This window comes from Cynocephalus volans, chromosome 3 (genome assembly GCF_027409185.1).
Source record: "Cynocephalus volans isolate mCynVol1 chromosome 3, mCynVol1.pri, whole genome shotgun sequence".
Lineage (NCBI taxonomy): Eukaryota > Metazoa > Chordata > Mammalia > Dermoptera > Cynocephalidae > Cynocephalus > Cynocephalus volans.
Window position 1 is genome coordinate 178,914,336 of NC_084462.1, and position 20,742 is coordinate 178,935,077.

Below are 20,742 nucleotides of genomic sequence, written 5' to 3' on the forward strand. Positions count from 1 at the left end.
GCGGAGGACCTCGCGTGAGCTGGCGGGCCGGCAGCCTGCAGCCCAGGGCCAGGTCAACCTCCACGGAGCCGGCTGGCTTTGGCCGCGGGAGGAACAGTCCGAAGGACCCGTGGCAGCGCGGCGCTCTCGGCCTGCTGCAGCTGCGTTTCGAGGCGGAGCCCGCCCTTGGTGGGGTCCCCCCAAGCCGGCCTGCCCGGGGGCTCTGAGGACCTGGACCGTGTTGTAGAAAACTGTTATAATTCGGACTACACCGCGAAGGCGCGGTGCAGGAGACCTGGCCGAGGACGTTGTGCTGCGCTGGAAACGGCTTCGGAGAACTCATCGCAAATTACTGTGTCGATCATCCAACCTCTGAAGGGCTGCTCTGTGCCGGGCACTAAGGTAGGAGCTGAGAATACAAAGCTATAAAAGTGTCAAGGCAGGAAACAACACTTTCTACTAATTACCCAAGATAGCAGAAATTCCTCTGCTATATTCCTCTGTAACATTTGATGTTATTAGGACAGATCTGCGCCTCCCTGGTCATCCCTGTCTAGTGAACTGTTTCACCATTCACCGTCCCCCATCCCCCATCCAGCTGCTCAAGCCAAAATCCTAGGAGCCATCTTTGAATCCTCTGTTTTCCTTCTGCTTCCCCTAACACCCCCCCCCCCCCCCCATCATATGCAGCAAGCCCTGTCAGTCCTACCTCAAAGTCACATCCCGAGCCTGGCCACTTATCTCCTCTCCCACCACCTTCTCAGCTCTTGTCTGAACTACTACAAGAGCCTCCTAGCTGGTCTTTTTGTTTCCATGTACATCAGCAAGTAAGTGCTCCCTATAATATGTCCTCAGAACAGCCCAAGGGATTTTTTTTTTAAAACCTGATTATTTTATTACTGCTTTGCTTAAAGTCCTCTGGTACCTTCTCTTTGCACATGGAATAAGATCAGAACTTCAAATGTATAAGGCTCCCAGATAATTTGGCGTCTGTCTCATTCTCAGACTATGTCTTTTCTGCTTCTTCTGTCCCTCGGACTTGCGGACACATCAGCTGCTGTGCTGCAGGGCAGACACACGGTGCTCAGTCTTCGTTTAGGGCCTTTGGAATGATCTTTCTTCAGATGTTGCAACGACAACTTTCTTTTTGTCATTCAGGTCATAACTTAAATGCCACTTCCTTAGAAATGCCATCCAAACATCAGTCTAAAGGTGCCCTTGGGTACTCTCAAATCTCCTACTTTTCTTTAAAGTGATAGTACTTATCACTTTATCAGATATTTTCATATTTATGTATAGAATGTAAAATGTTATCTGCATGAAAGGAGGCACCCTATCTGTCATGTAACTGCTTTATTCTCAGCATCAACAATAGTGCCTGGCACATGGTAGGTGCTTAGTCAGTATTTGTGGAATGAATGGATGGTACCTAAAATACAGTAATAATATTACTGACCTCAAGGTATTTTTGTGAGGATTGGATCATGCATGTAAGGGACTTGGTATAGTAGAAGCATAGTATTAAGCACATGGTAGATGCTTAATAAGTTGTATTATTATTATATACATAACAAAAAGTTTAAAATGCTAAATACATTTATACAATATTAATGGCAACCAAGGGTGAATCATTATTACATCCCCACTTCAGAGATGAAGAAATGAGACTTGGGGAGGTTAAGTAACTTTACCATGGCATGGTGAGCAGCATGACGGGACATTCACCTGCAACCTGGACTCCTAAATACAATGATAAACTTTTAACAAAGACAAGAAAAGAAACATCATTGGATATTGCCTTCATTTCATAAATTCTCCAAAAGTAAATAAGAATAAGATGGATTAGTAATTTATAAACAGAAACTTAACTATTCTCAAATGGACACTTGTTCTGTCATGGACTTTGCCTGTATTCATATGAAGCAAGTGCTTTTTGTGATTTTTTCTGTTCCCATATTGGTGATTTTCCTTCCCTCATACTTATTGTAGATTCTCTAGTATACAATTGATTTGAAATGGGTTAGTATCATAAAAGGTTTTATGATACTAACCCAATTTTATTATTAGAAATTAATATCTGATCTGTCATCCTATATGAATTATCATTTTATTTTCCATTTAAAAAAACTTATACTCATTTGTCCTTAGTGTCATGGATAGAGGTTTTGAATTCAGCTACAAATTGAAGGGTTGTTCAGCAGCTTGTAATGCTGAGTTTGTGTTTTTAACGATGCGTGTATGAACAGCTCATGCCACTCAGTGGTCTCTGCAATGGGTGATCTTTTGAGCCTATAGGGGACAAAAAATAATGTGAATTTTGTGTTTTGAGTACTTTAGAGAACAGAAAGCTTATAAGTATAATAAACACTTGCTCACTGTCATCCAGCACAGAGCTTTGGACTTTGAAATTTATTAGGGTTTTTTGGTTGTTTTTTGTTGTTATCATATTAGAGAACAGGTCATTAGAGCCTGCTAAATCAATCAATAGCAACCAAAACAAGATTAAGAAGACTTTTCTTTAGCATTGAGAAGATGATAAATTGTATGTGGTATTGAAATATGAACTTTATGAGAACAGTGTTTCTCAAATAACTTTAAGCCTACTCTGAATTTTTAATTGTCTGTCTTTTGAAGCATTTATTATTAACATAATTTTGGCAAGATATCAATAGTTAATTGTATTTCAGTTCGTCATTGTACAAGTGTTTCATGAGGAATGTCATCTATATTTAACACAGGGTCATGTTTATTAAGATCCTTCCTAGGTAAGGAATTCTTTTAACAACAACAACAAAAAAAATCACAAATTATAGTGCTGATATATACTCATATGCCACTGGTTTTTCTTTTCCTTTCTTTTTTTATACAGGCAAGGGCACTGTTACAAACTGCATCGTCATTAGCACCCCATATGTATGAACCACATTTTAATTTTGCAACAGTCTCTGATAAGGTATTATCTTCTTTTATGAATTTATCACCTGATATGTTTCTTCTTCTTTCTTGGTTTTTAAAAAAAGAAAAGTGCAGATAAGTAAGGAGATTCAAACCTTACCTTTCTGAAAGAAATGATTTTTTTAAACTCTTAATTATTATATACACAAATATCTTCACTTCAAGGGAAAGTTTAATAAAATTTAATTTATCACTGAATATTGACTAAACTGAACACCATTATAGATTGCAGAAGAATTATTTTATGTTTTAAAATATAATATTTTGGTCATTGAAGAAATGCTTATTAAGTGATTACTGGCTTGGGAGGGATGTAGTACTAATTGGCTTTTTCAGCAAGGAAATCCTGTATATTATTTGTAAAATCATATTGCCACTAAGTCTCTGGCACGATTGCTGTAAAATTAGGGTTATTTAGCTAAAGCTATTTTGGCTATGAACAGTATGGGAGAAATGGAACTGTTAATACTTTGTTGCAAGTCAGTTAATATCCAAAAGGTAAAAGAAGTCATGTGCCATTTTTAATAAGAAGAAAACAAACAAACAAAAGGCATCTAATAACTAACTTTTATTTGGAAACCTTTCTTTGACATGGAAGGTAAGTCTTTCTTGAGGATAAGCAGATGGCTAAAAATGTTTGTGATGTAAGTAAGAGTCTTTATAGACTGAAGACATAAAAATATATTATTTTTCATAGCATGATATGAAGCCATCCGAACTCTCATATCTGTTTTGAAAATAAAATAAGCTGTCACTTATAATTTGTAATTTTTGAGTGCTTGAGTCCGAGCTAATGTTCTAGATGCTTTACACACTTCTCTTGTAATTCTCCCAACAACCCTGTAATGTAGGTGTCCCTTACTTTGCTTACTCATTTTTTCATACAACTGATGTTTTGTTTATTGAACCTCTGCTATATACCAGGTGCTGTTGTCAGCACAGAGGATGTAGCAATGAATAAAGCAGGCAAAAACCTCTAGCTCATGCAGCTTACATCCGAGTGGAATGGGAGGCTCACAGAGGTTAAAAGACTTCCCTAGAGTCAGTGGCGGTGGCAGGGTCCAAATTCACACTCAGCTCCTAGCGATACCCACATGTTCTTCATTGCATTGTGTATAATCAAGCAATTTGCCTTTAAGAACCTGTTTAGTTTCTACAGCATGCAGATAGTAGGTCGTTTTTTCACTTCCTTATGCATTTTTTCTGGTCTCACTCTGTGGTCTTGTATTTCTTACAGATTGGAGATCTACGGAGAAGTTACGTTGCTGCATAGAAGTGGAAGCAGCATTTCCAGATCATGTGGATACACAACATTTAATGAAGCAATTAAAGCAGCATTTTACTATGCTTTGATCGTTCCTTAGACCAAATATTTCCAGTGAATTTTATATTTACCTAAAACATTTATTTTTAGTAAGAATATTTCAATAGGAGAAGAAACCAATGTACCAGGAACTTACAGAAAACATAAAGGAAGAAATAAAGGGGAAAAAAAAGAAAGAATGAAGGAAGAAAGGAAAGAATGAGGGGAAAAAAGGAAGAAGAAAGGAGGAAAGAAAGAACTCACTTGAGTATCTCTCATAAAGATAATGTTGTACTCCTTTGAGAAATGCTACAGGTATGTTTGGCCTTGGTGCTAACAAAATTCTCTCCAAAGAATTAATTTAGGTAACATAAGTAAGAGGAACAGACAATATCATTCACGCAGTTCCTAGGACTGGCTGAGTCTCTCTTAGTCCAACCCATCTACAACTTTTATGCTGTTTATGACTATATTGGTCTTTTGCTACTTTTCTGCAGACATTTCACAGTTCTTGAGATAAGACCACCTTTTGCCCTGTGAACTGACCTGTCCACCAGTTCCAATGTGAATCTGAGCTCTACCTGTGGCTGATGTCCTGCTCCTGAGCTCACAACTACTGGGACAACTGGCTCTGTCCTTGTCACCAGCCAACAGATGTCTACTGTACTTATTTCCTGCCAGGCCATCAGTGCCAGCAACCCTTAATGTCCCCAACCTGCATCAACTACACCTGCCCATCATTTGAGCATTGAGGCCATTTTGTATTAAATTCCTCAACCCACGCCCCAATTGCACCTACTTGCTGTGATTATGCCATCATCTATCCTTCTGTACTTTAGCTATTGTATATTTTTTGCCAAATTCCCTGAAGACCAAGCACGAGCTCGCTTCACAACCCTGGGGAAATTGTGGACTGTTGTGGGTCAGTTTGGAAGTATGCAGCTTGGATGGCCCTTTGAGAGAGAACCAGCTATTCAGCTGCAAGGGTGCAGTTAGTTGAGAGCCTCTGGGGTCCCCTGCTGTGTTTGATGGGAGGCCAGGATATCAGGTGGAGAAGGGAGATTCACTTAACAAACTGGCAAGAACTTGAGGGTTTAGTGCAAACTATCTGTTAGAATTGCCCCTTGAAGCCTAGAAAAGCAATGGCCCATGCGGAGTGAAGTTGAAATTCTTAATTGCCATAGCAGGTGGTTCAGGAAGGGATTAAATGGCTGAGGAAACTTGGCATGCCCAGTGGATATGTTATGTAGTGACAGAAAGCCCATTGAATGCTGTTTTTCTTTACCACAGGACAGCCCAGAAGGCTCACCCAGAATGTGCTAGTTAAAGGGGCACTAGAGTCACTGAGATTATCAGAGGTGGCCTCTTTTGCAGGCCAGAGCTGATGGCAGGAGAGGTAGTGACAGAGCTGGGATCATGAAAGTAGAGAGGCCAAGTTGAAGCATTTAACCACTAGAAATCCGGTGTGACAATTATGCTTAGAACCAGGGAAGCCAGAGTGGCAGCCAAGTGGGGTTTGTCTGCAGGAAGCTGCAAAGATGAAAATAATACACGGCATGCCTAGGAGCAAATAGAGGCAAAAGACACAGGCAGACAATGAGGGCACTGATTATTATACATGTTGTAACATATATATTAATGTTAATATGTGTAGTATGTAGCATTAGTTATATTATTTATAAATATGGAAGAATGGAAGACAAAGAGGCTAAGGGAAGTTACCCTAATAAAGAGTAAAGATTTATTACCTGAATCCCATACCTGAGCTGGTATTCACACCTGGAATCAGGTGACTGAAGTAGTGGTTGGGTTCCCATGAGGAATGACCTGCAACATCATAGAAAGTATATACTGTGAAGATTCTTCCAGTTGACCCCGAAAATGACCTACAATCATTTTCTCAGATGATTTTATACTGGGGAAAATGGAATGTAAGATATTTTGAGAATAATAGACCTACAGTCTGTGTAGACATTGCTATTTCCATTGAAGTGTGTACATTCCGTGGCCGGGTAATACATGGAGTCCTGGCAGAGTCCGTATTATAATGAGTTTCCTGGGTCCACAGGTCCATCTTCTGGTCATTTCTAATGTATTTGAGTTTATCATATGATTGGCATAATTGGCAGTTGGAGTCACCACTTCATTTGGCCCTTGACTTGTGGAGTAAATGCTATCAGAGTGCAGCATTATTTATAGTAGCAAAATAAAATAAAAAGTGGAAAAAAGCCCAAATGTCCATCAACGGATAAACAGATAACAAAATGTGGTATATCCCAGTAAACATTATATTATATATATAACAAGCAGTGCTCTCATAGTCCATCTCTTTTGCTTCCATTTGCTCATAGGGATGCCAAATATTATCACACAGTGGAATAATTACTTAGCAATAAAAATGAATAAAATACTAATACATGCTATGATACGGAAAAACTTTGAAAACATTCTTCTGAGCAAAATAAGCCTAGAAGAAAAGGCTACATGTCATATGATTCTATTTATGAAATGTCCACAAAACACAAATCTATAGAAACAGACAGTTGTGTGTGTGTGTGTGTGTGTGTGTGTGTGTTGGTGACAAGGTATTCTAAAATTGATTGTGGTGACAATTACAATCTTAAAATGTGCTGTTAAAATTCTGGTTTTCTATAATACTCTGAAAATAACGGTCTGAAAACAAACAAAAAGTTATCTCAGAAAATAATTGGGGTTTCTACAAAAGTAGTTTTCTCAAAATAGTTTTTATCAAATTAAAACCACGTTAAGTGGTCTTTGATTTTAGAAATACTGTTCATCTCTCCTATTCAGATAACAAAAATAACTCCATCCCCCCAGATCACTTCAGTGGTAATTTCTGGGACATAATCAGTGATTAAGCTGCTGTACAACTAACTGAAACCTGCTATAGTGTAGAAAACATCATATAGTGAGGATAAATGGATCTGCAACAAATTTACTAGTGGAAATTTTGCATCCCACTGTCTTTTGGTGGATCACAAGTAATCTAATATAATGAATTATGTTTAAACTTCTTTTATATCTTTTAGTGGAGACATTTTAGACACAACTGAAATACTAAAGAAAGTGCAGAATGGGTGGGAAAAAAGCTACTGCATTGGAGAAGGGCAAGTGGAAACCTATAAAACTGCCCTGCCCCCAAACAAGACAGAAAATATAAAAAAATACAACATTGTATCCTGGTGAGATGGTGGAGCTTAGTCACTCCTAAAATATATATAAAGGATTCAGGGTTGGTGGTGACTATCTTTTCTTCAAATAATTCATTGCTTTGGGTCTGAAGAAACTGGATTTATCCTGAACAGACTGTAGATCACCACAGGAAACTTTCAGTGGTTACCCTGATTTCAGCTGCTGTGATGAAAGTGATATTATTGCTAGGGCAGATTAACGAGGCCTGTGGTAAATGGTACATGGCCACTGATGTGGCAGGTGCATTCATTTCTCTTCTAATTAAGAATGACGATCAAAAACAGTTTGCATGATATTCAGTGGGTGATATTTACCTCTGGTTTTGCCTCAAAGCTAAGCTTACTCGTCTGCTCTCTGACAGGATATAGTTGTACTTTCTGGATATTTCCCAAAACATCACAGTGATCCATTACATCAATGACTTTTTATATATATGGCAGGACAGACAAGCAGGTGCTTGCAAACTTTAGGATTTGGCAAGAAATATGTTCCAGAGGGTGGAAATAACCCCTATGAAAATTCAGTGATCAGCCACTTCGATAAAGTTCTTAAGGGGCCAGTGGTCAGGTCAATGCTGAGACATCCCTTTCAAAGTGAAAAAAAAAATTGTTGCATCTTAAATTCCAATTAAGGAAGCTTAATGCTCGGTAAGTTTATTCAGGTTTGGAGGCAACACATATTTAGGAATAATGTTCCAGCCATTTTCATGGGTGACATGAAAGGCTGCCAGCTTTGAGTGGGGCCTAGAGCAGGAAAGGGCTCTGTAGCAGGTCTGGGCTGTCATGCAAGCAGACTTGCCACACTGTATGGACAATTTATTAAACCCCATGGTCTTAGCTTTCAGTGGTGGTAGGGGAGAGATGCAATGAGAAGTGTGTGTCATCACCCTATTGGGAGAATCACAATGCAGGTTCTTGAGGTTCTGCAGGAAGGTCAATAACATCTGCAATTGCATGCCTCTGGGGAACCTCCAGGCTGGCTTCTGGGATCTGGAATAATAGGAATGTTTGGCAATGAACCATTTAATGAAACCCAGGGCTGGATGTCAAAAACATTGGCAAGAGAAAATATACCTAATAAACCTATATTGCTTTGTGTATTCCCCTAGTAATTCACTTTGTGTAGAAGTAGTTCACAGAAAAAATACATATGGACTCATGAGAAGTGATTGTTACATGTTTTCTGGTCAGAATCCTATAAGGAAAAACATAGCAAAACATAACAAAACAGTGAACAGCAAGACGTGATCTAAAGTTGAGGCCTATGCACGAACTCATGAACGTGAATTTGAAATTTGAAGATTTTTTTATCACACGGTAATGTCCACAAGAAAACATCTACCAGGAAGAGGCATTAAACAACCAACTAGAAAAAATGACTCAGGCAGTTCATGCTGGCCAGCTTTCATTACCAACCACCACAGAATGAGCATGATGTGCACATGAACTGAGTGGATACGTGGCAGAGAATATATGACGGAGACTTCCAAATAGACACGGTGGCAGGTGATGGAGGCAACACCCAAGCCAAACATCAAGGAATCCCACTCAACAAGTTTCATCTAGCTCCTTCCAGGCTGAATGTCCAAACCGCCAGCAACAGAGACCACAGCTGAGCTCTCAACATGGCACAAGTCCTTGAGGCCACCAACCAGCCACTTGGTGACAATTTGAGTCCATTGGGTTTCCTTTTTTCCTGGGAGAGCCAGCATTTCATTTTCACAGGAATAGAAACTTATTTCAGAGATGTATTAATTCTTCCTTTCTGAAGAACCACAGCCAAGCTTTCTTATCTGGGGATATATAGAGTGCTTAATCTTCCACACAGAGTAACATCAGACTGAGGGATCCACTTCACAGTGAAAGAGATTTGGGACTAAGTCCATGGCATCTACTGGTCGTATCACACACTGTCCCAAGCAGAAGTATCAAATCAAATAGCGTTGGAATGACCTGCTGTAAATGCAGCCGAAGCCCCAGCTCACACTCAGGGATAAAGTGTATGTGCTGAAACACAAACTTGGTTGGCACTGTGTCCTCAGTAGAAAAAGTTATGGATAAGTACATCATGTAATCACTCCTATGTGGGAGCCAAGAGAGAAAGAAGGAAGGGAAGAAAGACCACAGTGGTGCATTGGACTTGCAGAAGGAGGGAACATACCTAGGGATACAAAGTGGAGTCGGGGGAGAAGGGGGGGAGGAAGGAGGTTGGAGTTAACTAGGTAGGGGACACGGGGTACGAATGCAACTTGTGGTAATGGGTTTGCTGCGAGTATGAATCTGGCCTTCACATCTTGGGCCCAAGGGGTGACGATCAGCTTTGTATCATGAATATTCATAACCAAAAAAAAAAAAAAATGTATATGGATCTGGTAACAAAGGCTTGAAAGCACAGTGCATCTACTTACCACAATTCCCAGTGACCTATTGGGAGACTTTGTCCTTCCCATCCCCAAACTATGAATTCTTTAGGTTTAGGGTTTTTATTCCTCCAAGAAAGAGCTCTCAAGGCAGGGAACACACTCCATGTCCCATTTAGGTACAAGCACAGCTGCTGCCTCTGCTTCTGGAAAATCTGGAGTCCAGGTGCCACTAAGCAAAAAGGTAGAATTCCCATTTTGGCATGAGTAATTGGCCATAATCAGCATGAGGATGTAGGACTTCTGTGGAAGGGGAGGTATGTATTTGGCAGCCAAGCAATGTGCTTAGCTGTCTCTCAGTTCTCCCTTACTGGAAGTTGATAATAAATAGACAAATACAGCTGCCCTAGCCTGAGAAGATTATGGTTTTCAGGAGCTCAGATGCATCAGGGATGAGACTTCACATCATGAGTTAAGCCATGCAGAGATGATAGTTGAGGGCAAGGGGAATTTGGAAATTTGCATACTGGAGTAGGGAGAGGGTTAGTATCAGTCATGTCCCCAAGATGTGCTTTGTCCCACTAATCTTCATCTAAGTTTCCTCTTAGAATAAGAATCTGCTGGAAAACTGGAGAAGTCCTAGGCGATGTGCATTTTCTGCTCGTCCATGTGCACTTTCTCCATTATCTTTATTTTATGAATTTAATTAATTTTCTTTAATATTCACTTCATTTATTAATGCAGATAATATTTATTGAACATTTATTTTTCCTTATAATTCTTCTAATATCAGAATACAGAAGTGAATAGTATGTCTTGTCAGAAATTCATTCTTCTAGCTTCTGAGCATTCAATGTCAATGATTCTAAATTTTGATTTGCAGGATTTCTAATTGGTTTTTGTTCAAGTCTTTCAACTCTTACTATCTGACTGTTTTATGTTTTATTCTTTGTTTGATGAATCATATATCTTATTTAATCTTTTTGAGATTGTAAGCATATTTATATTAAAATCATTTTTTCTATCACTTGATTACATGAATTTCTGAATAACTTAATTCCCTTTTGAATTATCTCTTGCTTTTCTTTTGTAATCTCCACTTGCAAACATATTTTGAATGGGCGTGTGATTTTTCCTTCCCATTTCTGTCTCACTTCTATATATCAGATGTTCTGTAGTTTCTTCTCCATCCCAGGTCCTCAGATTGCTACTTGATTTTATAATGATTCCACTAAAAAATTTGACCTGGTCACAGTCAGGTGACCAAGAGTAAGTTTCTCTGTGTTTTGTTTTCCTTGCCTCAGCAGATATGCAGGTTTACGCGAGCTATCACCAAATCATTTGTTGAAGTTTTTCTCAGCCCTCTTCCCTAATGATTCTTTTAATGCTTCGATCATAGTCACTTCGCAGATGCAACTTCCTGCCTCCTTCTGCCTCCTTGAAGACACAGAGACCAACAGGTCAGGTGCTTCAGACAGTTGGTCCCATATTTATATTTTCTATCTACTCTGCTGACTTGTTTTCATTTATTGTGTGTATATGTGTCGCAATATTCCTTGAGTTCTATTTTTTGATTTCTTTATCTACTATTGTGGAGTTTTATATTTTATCATAAGCTGTATTTTATGCGATCTCAAAGCATAAAATAACAGGGACATTTTGAACTTCGGTTTCCTATTATCTCAGCAAAAATTTTCTGTTTACCATCACTTAGTTTCTCTCTAATTAGAATACTAGATAATGTATTTTTTAAAAGTATTTGATGGCATTATCTATCTATCTATCTAATTATATGTAAAGCCTGCTAGAATTTGAGAATCCAAAATCAAAGTAGAAAGGGAGCTAAATAAATAAGCCTGATAGTTTGTGTTATTTTTCTCTTTGAAGGACATCAGGTAAAAATTAGCAGCTAGGTAGTGATAGGTGGAGAATAAGGTCTATCCAAGAAGCTGAGGAACTGAGAACAGACTCAGCAACCTAACAAGTCTGGTGAAGGAATGAAATTGCGGCCCATCTTAGAAGAAACAAATAGATAAAGATAAAAGGCTTTCAATAAGATTAAACCTGAACTAAACTAGAACTCTCAAAGACTAAAACCCAACTTTAAACAAGCTCTGTTGTTGAATGTATTAGGTAATTTGCCTTTCAAATCTAGTATCCAGAAGTATAATAAATTCTTTCTAGATGAACACACACACACACACACACACACACACACACACACACACACACACCATTAAGAGACCCAGATTATTGGTTCAGCACTTTATGAAAAAAATCCAACAACTGAAGATCATTAGGCATATCATGAAATAAGAGATATGATTGAAGTTAAAAAAACAAACAAACAAAAACAAAATAAAAACAGATTGAAAGAAGATGCAGATATTGAAGCTATCAGATAGGATCTTAAAATAAGTGTACTTAATGAATCAAGTGACTACATGAGCCAAAGAATTTCTTAAAAGAACTGCAAAGAAAACATGTAAATTCCAGGAATTAAACAACAACAGCAACAACAATAACAAAAAAGAATAGGGGAATAAGGAAATAACTCAACATGTGGGGTTTAATAGCAAACAGGAACCAGATTTTTTTTTAAAAAGTTAGTGAAATGGAAATAATGCTGCTGAAAATAATCAGACTGAAGTACATAGAGATAAAAGGAAGAATGTTAAAAAAAAATAGTGTAGAACACAGCTATCATTATCTAAATCTATAATATACCTCAGTAAAAAGCAGTCAAAATGAAGGAAGGGCACACTTTGCATGCAAGAAGGCTGATAGCTGCCTTTTCAACACATATGAAGAAAGCTGAAGACAATAACAATGGGATGTCATCTTCAGAACGCTAAATGAAAATAAGTGTCAAACTAGAATTCTGTACCAGAGAAAATATCTTCAAACATGATGGTGAAATATTGGTATATTTATAGAGAGAAAGAGGGGAGAGATAGAAAGAGAAAGAGAGAGAGAAATCTTGGAAACACTGGAAAGAATTAAGAGCAATAGATAAAATATGTCTAAAATCAAAATATGTAACAGAAATAACAACAAAAAAGGAAAGTGTTAAATATGGTAAAAGAGTTCTATGGTTGTTGCTTTGTTTGGCTCATGGTAAATGCACCAGTTTATATTACATTCGAATGTGAAAGAGATGCATGTTTTAATTTCTAAGATAACCACTTAAAACAAAGTAAAATGATATAAAACTAATATACTAGACAGGGATATGGAATAATGATAAAAATACTTTGGCATAAAGAAAACAAGAAACAAAATATAAAACACATTCAGATTCAATACATAAAAAAATACAAATTTGACTTTTTTTAACCTAGTTCTTGCAATAACCAGCATCAAATATAACCACATTGAAAACATACTACAATGTCATTCAGGAATTTCAAATTAAAATAATAATGGGGCACCTTTACAGTATGAGAATGGTGAAAATCCAAAAACACCGACAAAACCAAATGCTGGTGAGGATATGGAGCGACAGGCACTCCCATTCATTGCTTGAGGGAATTAAAAATGGTACAGCCATTTGGAAGGTAGTTTGGCAATTTCTTAAAAAACTCAACATGCTCTTACCATATTACAGCAATCATGCTCCTTGGTATTTACCCGAATGACCTGTAGATGTATGTCCACACAAAAACCTGCACACACAGATGTTTAGAGCAGCTTTGTTCATAATTACCCAAAATCAGAAGCAAGAAAGATGCCCTTCAATAGATGAATGAATAAACAAACAGTGGTAGACCTTATGATGGATATTATTCAGCACTAAATAGGAAAGAGCTATCAAGACATAAAAATACATGAAAGAACTTTAAATACATATTTCTGAGTGAAATAAGTGAGTATAACATGTCTAATTAATGTATTATTCCAACTATATGATGATTTGTAAAAGTCCAAATCATGGAGACAGTAAGATGAATGGTTTCCAGTGGTATGGGAAGAGAGAGGGATAAATAGGTCATGATCAGGGGATTTTAGGTCAGTGAAATGACTCTGTATGATACTATTATGGTTGGATACATGATATTAGAAATTTGCCAAAATCAATAAAACACACAACACAAAGAGTAAACCCTAATATACATGTTGGTTTTTGGTCATAATAATGTGTCAATGTTGGTTCACCCATTGTAACAAATAGTCCACTTTGGTTCAGGCTAATGACAGTGGGGGGCTTGAGTAGGGGGGGGTATGGGAACCCTATATTTTCCACTCAACTTTGTATGAAAGTAAAACTGCTCTATGAAAAATATATTTAAGAAAATGACTGCATACTCTGATTAAAAGCAAAGAGAATCATATTGGTTAAAATGAATAAACGACAAAAAAAACAGTCTGTTTAAAGGAGGTATATCTTAAATGTAAATATTCAGAAAAGTTAAAAATTAAAGGATAGAAAAGGTTATACCATAAAAATTCTAACAAAAAGTAACGTGCTTTTTGTATTCTGATATTAAATAAATGAGACATTAAGGCAAGGAGCACAAGATACAAAGAAATTAATATATAATTGTGATTGTAATGATAAAAGAGAAATACACTAGAAATATAATACAGTGCTAATTTTCTGAGTTCATAAGAATACAGTCTGTAATTTATTTACAACACATGTTGGTAGAGCTGTGAGTAAAAGTAAGCAAATTGCTATTGTAGTAAAATATTTTAACACATTTTTAGTCAGTGATGAAAAAGAAAACCCTTTCCAAAAGATAAGCATAGAGGAGAAAAATTGGATTAACAAAATCTGACATATTTGATGTATGTGCATGTGTATGTGTGTGTAGAGCCAGAGAGAAAGATAGAACAAAACAACAATGCTGTGGTTGGAATGGTTGTGCCCTTCCCCCAAAGTGCATGTGTTGAAAGCTAATCTCCAATGTGATAGCATTAACAGGGGGGAACTTTTGGGGAGTGATTAAGGCATGAGGGGGTAGCCCTCACGAATGAGATTAGTGACCTTATAAAATAGGCTTGAGGAAGCTTCTTTGCCTCTTCCATCATGTGAGGACAAAGCAGGAAGGCACCATCTATGAAGAGAGAACAGATCCCTCATCAGACACCAAATGTTCTGCTGTCCTGATCTTTCCAGTCTGCAGAACTGTGAGCAATAAATCCTGTTGTTTATAAACTACCAAGTCTGAGGTATTTAGTTACAGCAGCCTGAGTGAAATAAGACAAACAGCTAAGAATATACTTTTATTTTTAAGTACACTAAATAAAATATTTTCCAATATTGTGCATATGCTGGGTCATAAAGCAAGTCTCAATGCATTCTAATGACTGAAGTAATTTAGAATATGTTCTCTGAATACAGTAAATTTGACTTAGCAATATGTAACAAAAAATAACTAAGGAAACTCCCACACATTTTTTATTTGTCTTTCTTTTACAATTGTCTTATTGATTAATGAAGAGATCAAATGAATATTAGAAGATATCCTTAGCTCAATAAAAATTAAAATATTACATTTTGAGATTTGTGTGATGAAATATAACACTCTTTTTAAAGGGAAATATAGTACCTTAAACACTTACAATAGAAGGGGAAAAAAGGCTGAAATTAAATGATCTAAATTCTCATCTCAATAAAAGAGCAAAAATTACCAAATGATTCCAAAGAAAGTAAAAAGAAAAGACATAATAAAGGTAAGAGCAGAAATGAATAACACAGAAAGCAAATATGCAGAGAGACAATCAACCAACAATAATTCCTTGGACTTGTTAAGAATAGAGAACAGATATGACGTTGATGGGGTTGGGAGAGCGGGAAAGGGAAAGGAGAAAGGGAGGAATTGGTAAAGGGCCACGAAAATCAACTACATTGTATAATGAGAAACAAAAAATAAAAAATTATTTTAAAAAACCAAACAAGTATTTTTAAGTGTGTTTTTTTCAGATATAAATTCATTTGGTTATGAATTTTGTAACCAAAGAAAATGTATCCATATATTAAGTGCCTGACATCATGTGTGTTAAATTGAAAATTATTTGAATAGCTAAACTCTTGAATAAAATAATTTGTTATTAATTTAGATATTATCACAAATTATAATTGCATGTGGTCTAGAATATTTTTCTAGGAAAAACTAACAAAAATGCCATAAGAAACAGGCACAAAATGTGAACAAAATAAAAGTAAGAGAATTTTAAAAAATAATGATAATAATAAATAAAAAATAAAATACTTAATCAGTGCAGGATAATTAATTAATTAATTGACTGATTAAATAACCAAACAGTACAGCATGAAACAGGAAGTCAACTGGCTGTAGGACAGAAAATCAGAAAAAAGAAGAAGTCATGAGTTTGGAGGCGCAGGTGAAGATCCCTGAGGGAATGTTCTGTGGTAGTCAATTAGCTTTATTCTGAGCCACTAATTCTCCTCTGAACACACAGTAGGATTTCGTTATCTGGCTTATGGGACTCGATATGACTGATATTGGTAAACAGAAGTGGCATTTGAAAATTGCTGGCCAGAGAATTTAGTTTGTGGTTTGATGATCTTCAGAACTCTCTTTCCTTCTGGTTTAGTAACAGCAACGTTCAAGATGGTTGGCAGCTGTGACGGCCAAATTTCCTAAGGAAGCACAATGAGTAAACATCCCCAGTGACCCACGCTGCATGAGCTGCCTCAGTGAAAAGTGGACACTGCTGTAAAGCTTTGATATGGGAGTGGAGTAACCTGCCTGCCTGACACAGTCTCATGAGATACTTTAACGTTTGGGTCTATGTGCCATCTATGGACAGGTTTAGTTATGACCCAGCTGTGAAGTAGTGGGCATGGTTTTGTGCCATTCAGCTTCTCTTTCAAGGAAGAACTTGATGTCATAGCAACAGACTACGTCTACCCGCTGCTTCAAGAGAGGGTTTCAGCTGCAGATAACCACCTCACATATAGTCTTACCTTTCCATAAGCAACTCACATCTAATGGGTGATTGTGTTCGAATTCAAGACCTGGAAAGTTCAAGCCAGTTCTAAACAACTATGGTGAGACAGCTTCTCTCCAGAGCCACCTGTGGAGTTGGCTGAGGCTGTTGCTGGACTTGAATGAAAACCTAACCTTCCTTCTTTCCAAGCCCATTTCCTTCTTTTTTCCTTCTCCAGGTGTTGATTCCCAGGGCAGTACCTAATGAATATACTACATGACTACCTCTGCCCCTGAGAGAACAAATCCCAGGAAAGTGCTAGAGTCTGAGAGAGCAGGCAGCAGGATGGTGTATTGTGAATGGATTACTCATCACATGGCTGGCAATTTCATCAGTGGTGAAAGGTGGAGCACAGTCAGGCATTGCATCAGGTGGTCCAATTTCTCAAACTTTCACTTGTACTGAATTATATATGCAGAAGCAAATGTACTACCTGACGCAATGTCTCAGCCATTCGAGAAATATGGGAGAAACAACAGCCAGGAACATAGAAGTGCACAGCTGTTGTGGGACTCCACCGATAGTCTAGAAAAAAGGAAAGATAAGGAGAGGCTAAAAGCCATGTGTGAAAGTTATAGGGCTTTATTTGCAGCATGCAAATAGGCTCTTACCTTCCTCACTGGAAGTTTAGAGAAAGCTAAAGACAAGTACCAGATCTTAATTATCAGAAAGCCAAACTCCAAACAATATTGTATTTCCAGTAATGGTTTCTTTGAAAGGGCTCTTCAGACACTTAGTGGTTACACAAAGGTTCAATGAGATAAAAGTCAAGAAAACAAGGCTTAGGGACACCAACCTCACTTAAGCTAAAGCAAAGCCACCTTTATGCCTTTTAATACTGGGTCAAATAAGATTTTGTGTGAAAAAGACACTGCTGCTACAAAAAAGTAAAAGCTGAAAATCACTGCCCTACTATGAGAATACACTATCCACTGAGCTCAGCAGAAACTTGAAAACTAAAAATAAATTACCATCCTGAATATTTTACTCACACACAAACACACACCTCCCCGTTGTGGGTATTAAGTCACTTAGAATTTCAGATCACAAAATGGCCTTTCCTAACACCTTTTTTTATATGTCCTTTAGTTAGTTTTTTCATTGTAATTTTACCAGTGTTAATTTTACCAAGATTATGGTATCATATGATCTTGGAAATTACAATTTATATAATAATATAAACATTAACTTTACAAAAATGTTTATGGGTATAAGCAAAGTGTAAGAAAACACAAGTAGTTTGGAATCCAAAGGATTTGAAGATAGGAATATTGAACTGAAATGTCTGAAATCATCTCAATGTTTTGGGATACATTTAAGGCCAAGGTTACAAAGATAATTATACACAAAAAAGATTTATAGGATACTTGAACATCAACTATTTTATAAAAAATGATATAATACCTTAAAATTAATTATATTGTGTGACTCAAAATATCTATTTTTAGCAAACTCGATTTCCACTTCATAAATATCAAACTCTTTAGGGTTTTAGGATGTTTTCAAAAACTTCTCTTGGAATAGCATTCAGAATATCATAAAAGCAGAGAGACTGGCTATAAAGTCCAAAAGAACTTTAGTTTTAGCCAAACCCAGACACTTCATGCTTTTGAATCAAGAGTTCAATTAGTCAAGAATGATAATCTTTCAGGTTCAGCTTGTGAGAGTGTCCACTTCTGATCCAGTAACTGTGACCAGCAAGATTATATTGTAGGCACAGATAGTAGGTGAGTAGCGTTAAGAGGAGACCTTTCAGAGAAAGTCAGTGTGAGCTTGGACAATAGTTTCTAAGAGATATGTTCTGGGGAAGAAGGATAAAGAGACAGAGATAGAAATAGAGATGAGAGAGAGAGAGAGAGAATTCTTCCCTAAAGCCCAGAGAAATCTAGAATCTATACTGGATCATGACCACTGCATATAACCATCACCTCTTATTCACGTTTCTTTTCTTCACTACTGGAATAGCATTAACTTTATCCACGATTCACTCTTAAATCAATTCATTCTCAATAATAAAGGCAAAGTGATGTTTTAAAAATGCAAAAAAAGCTGTAATTTTGTGACCATTACCAGTCTCTCACTTCCCTATTCCCCCTCTACTATTCCACCCCTAGTAATCACAGTTCTATTCACATTTTGTAACAGTTCAACTTATTATTATATTATCATATTTATTTATTAGCTCCCACATATGAGTGAGAATAGGTAATATTTCTCTTTCTGTGCCTGGCTTATTTCACTCAGCATAATTTTTTCCAAGCTCATCCATGGTACTGTGAATGGCAAAGTTCCATTCTTTTTCATGTCTGAGTAGTATTCCATTGTGCATATGTACCATATTTTCTTTATCTAATCATCTATCAATGGACACTTAGGTTGATTTTGGCTATTGTGAATAGAGTTGCAATAAACATGGGAGTGCAGATATCGCTTTGACAAAATTACAGCTACACAGGAAAAATAAGTTCTATTGGTGTACAATCGAGCTAGGAATCTATAATTAACAATAATTTATTGCATGTTATCAAATGGCTAGAAGAGAGATCAAATGTTCCCATCACAAAGAAATGATTAAGTTTTGCAATGATGAATTTGCGAGTTACCCTGATTTGATCATCATACGATGTCTACATGTACTGAAATATAACTCTGGACCCCATAAAAATGTATAGTCAATACACTTCAGTTTTAAAAAATGCAAACATGGTTGTGACATTTGCCTCCTTAAAACCTTTTCAGGACTCCCCACTAGTCTTTAGAGCAATGCTTACAATGCTTAATGGGGTCCATGAAGTCCTATGTGTCTAATGCTGCGGACTTCTTCAGCCTCATCTGCTTGTGCATTCTTCCTGCCCACTGTTTCATCAGGATGGCCTTCCTTAATTCCTCCAAGCTGGGCATGCTTGTGAATCCACTAGCTCCTACTCATTCACATCTCAGCTCAACTCAAATTCTTTGGGGAAAACTTTCATGATGCCTGCAGACCAGATCAGATTCCTAATACACACTGTTGACTCTATGGTTTTTGTTTTTTTTTTTTTAGATATAGTGTACCATTTATTTTTTAAAAGTTTAGTATACCTGATTAATATCAGATTCTACCAATAAATTGTAGGCTCTATGAAGGCAGGTCATGTGTCTGCGTTTTTCCCTTTTTGATTTCTAATACATTTGTTCTCAGTATATGTCTAAGTGATTATATAAATGATCAACTAAATGAAAAGAAGAGATTTTTATTGAGTACTTATTTGATCCAATCCAATCTTGGTTCATCTAGGAATCAGCATGTTAGTCTAACTAGGAACTGCCTTTCTGTTCCCAGGAATAAAAATCAAAGTAGAGGCTCTCTTAAAAAAAAAAAAAACTAATAAAGGGGAGAGGGGATCCCTTGACCCAAGGAAAAAATCCAGAACCAGGACCATGCACAATTTCGTGGTGGATCATACACAGTCTATGTAAATGCTGGAACAGAGGAATTATTTTCAAATTTTCTTGTGAAAACAGCCCTAACTCTGCATGATTGAGTAAAATAATGTTAAGCTTTAGTGTGACTTCCAACCTTTCCTGGACCAATTAAAAATAAATAAATAAAAGCTGGGTGAGGGAAAAAAGAAGAAAAAAATATATAGCTAAAGAAGAAGAATTAAATTTTGCAGGACATTCCAATGTAAATGTATATAGTGCAGCTGATCATAGAGAAAGGTTGGAATATTTTTCTAATAGCCTTCAGGGTCCTCATGAAATTATGTATGTACTTTTTTAAGCATAAATTCTAGCCGTGTGGTTATAGTTACATTTTGTCAGCTGGATTTATAGTTAAGGTACCCAGGCTGCAATTAAATTATGGGATGTCTCGTGGCCAAAAAAAGAAAATTTCGTTATAAATTAGCATCTTCTTTGGGATCCCCAACCTGCAAATGGGTTTCAGTGACCTCTAACAGGGTAACAATGGTACATGTTGTAAGAGGGTAATAGC

General features: G+C 37.0%; 1 long non-coding RNA gene across 1 annotated transcript; it reads left to right on the top strand.

Moving 5' to 3' along the window:
• The first annotated feature begins 8 nt into the window (after nucleotides 1-8).
• LOC134373293 (uncharacterized) lies at nucleotides 9-4,281 on the top strand. The gene is made up of 3 exons (XR_010022957.1): nucleotides 9-381; nucleotides 2,849-2,932; nucleotides 4,172-4,281. It is a non-coding gene; the product is annotated as an uncharacterized LOC134373293 (long non-coding RNA).
• The last annotated feature ends 16,461 nt before the right edge of the window (nucleotides 4,282-20,742 follow it).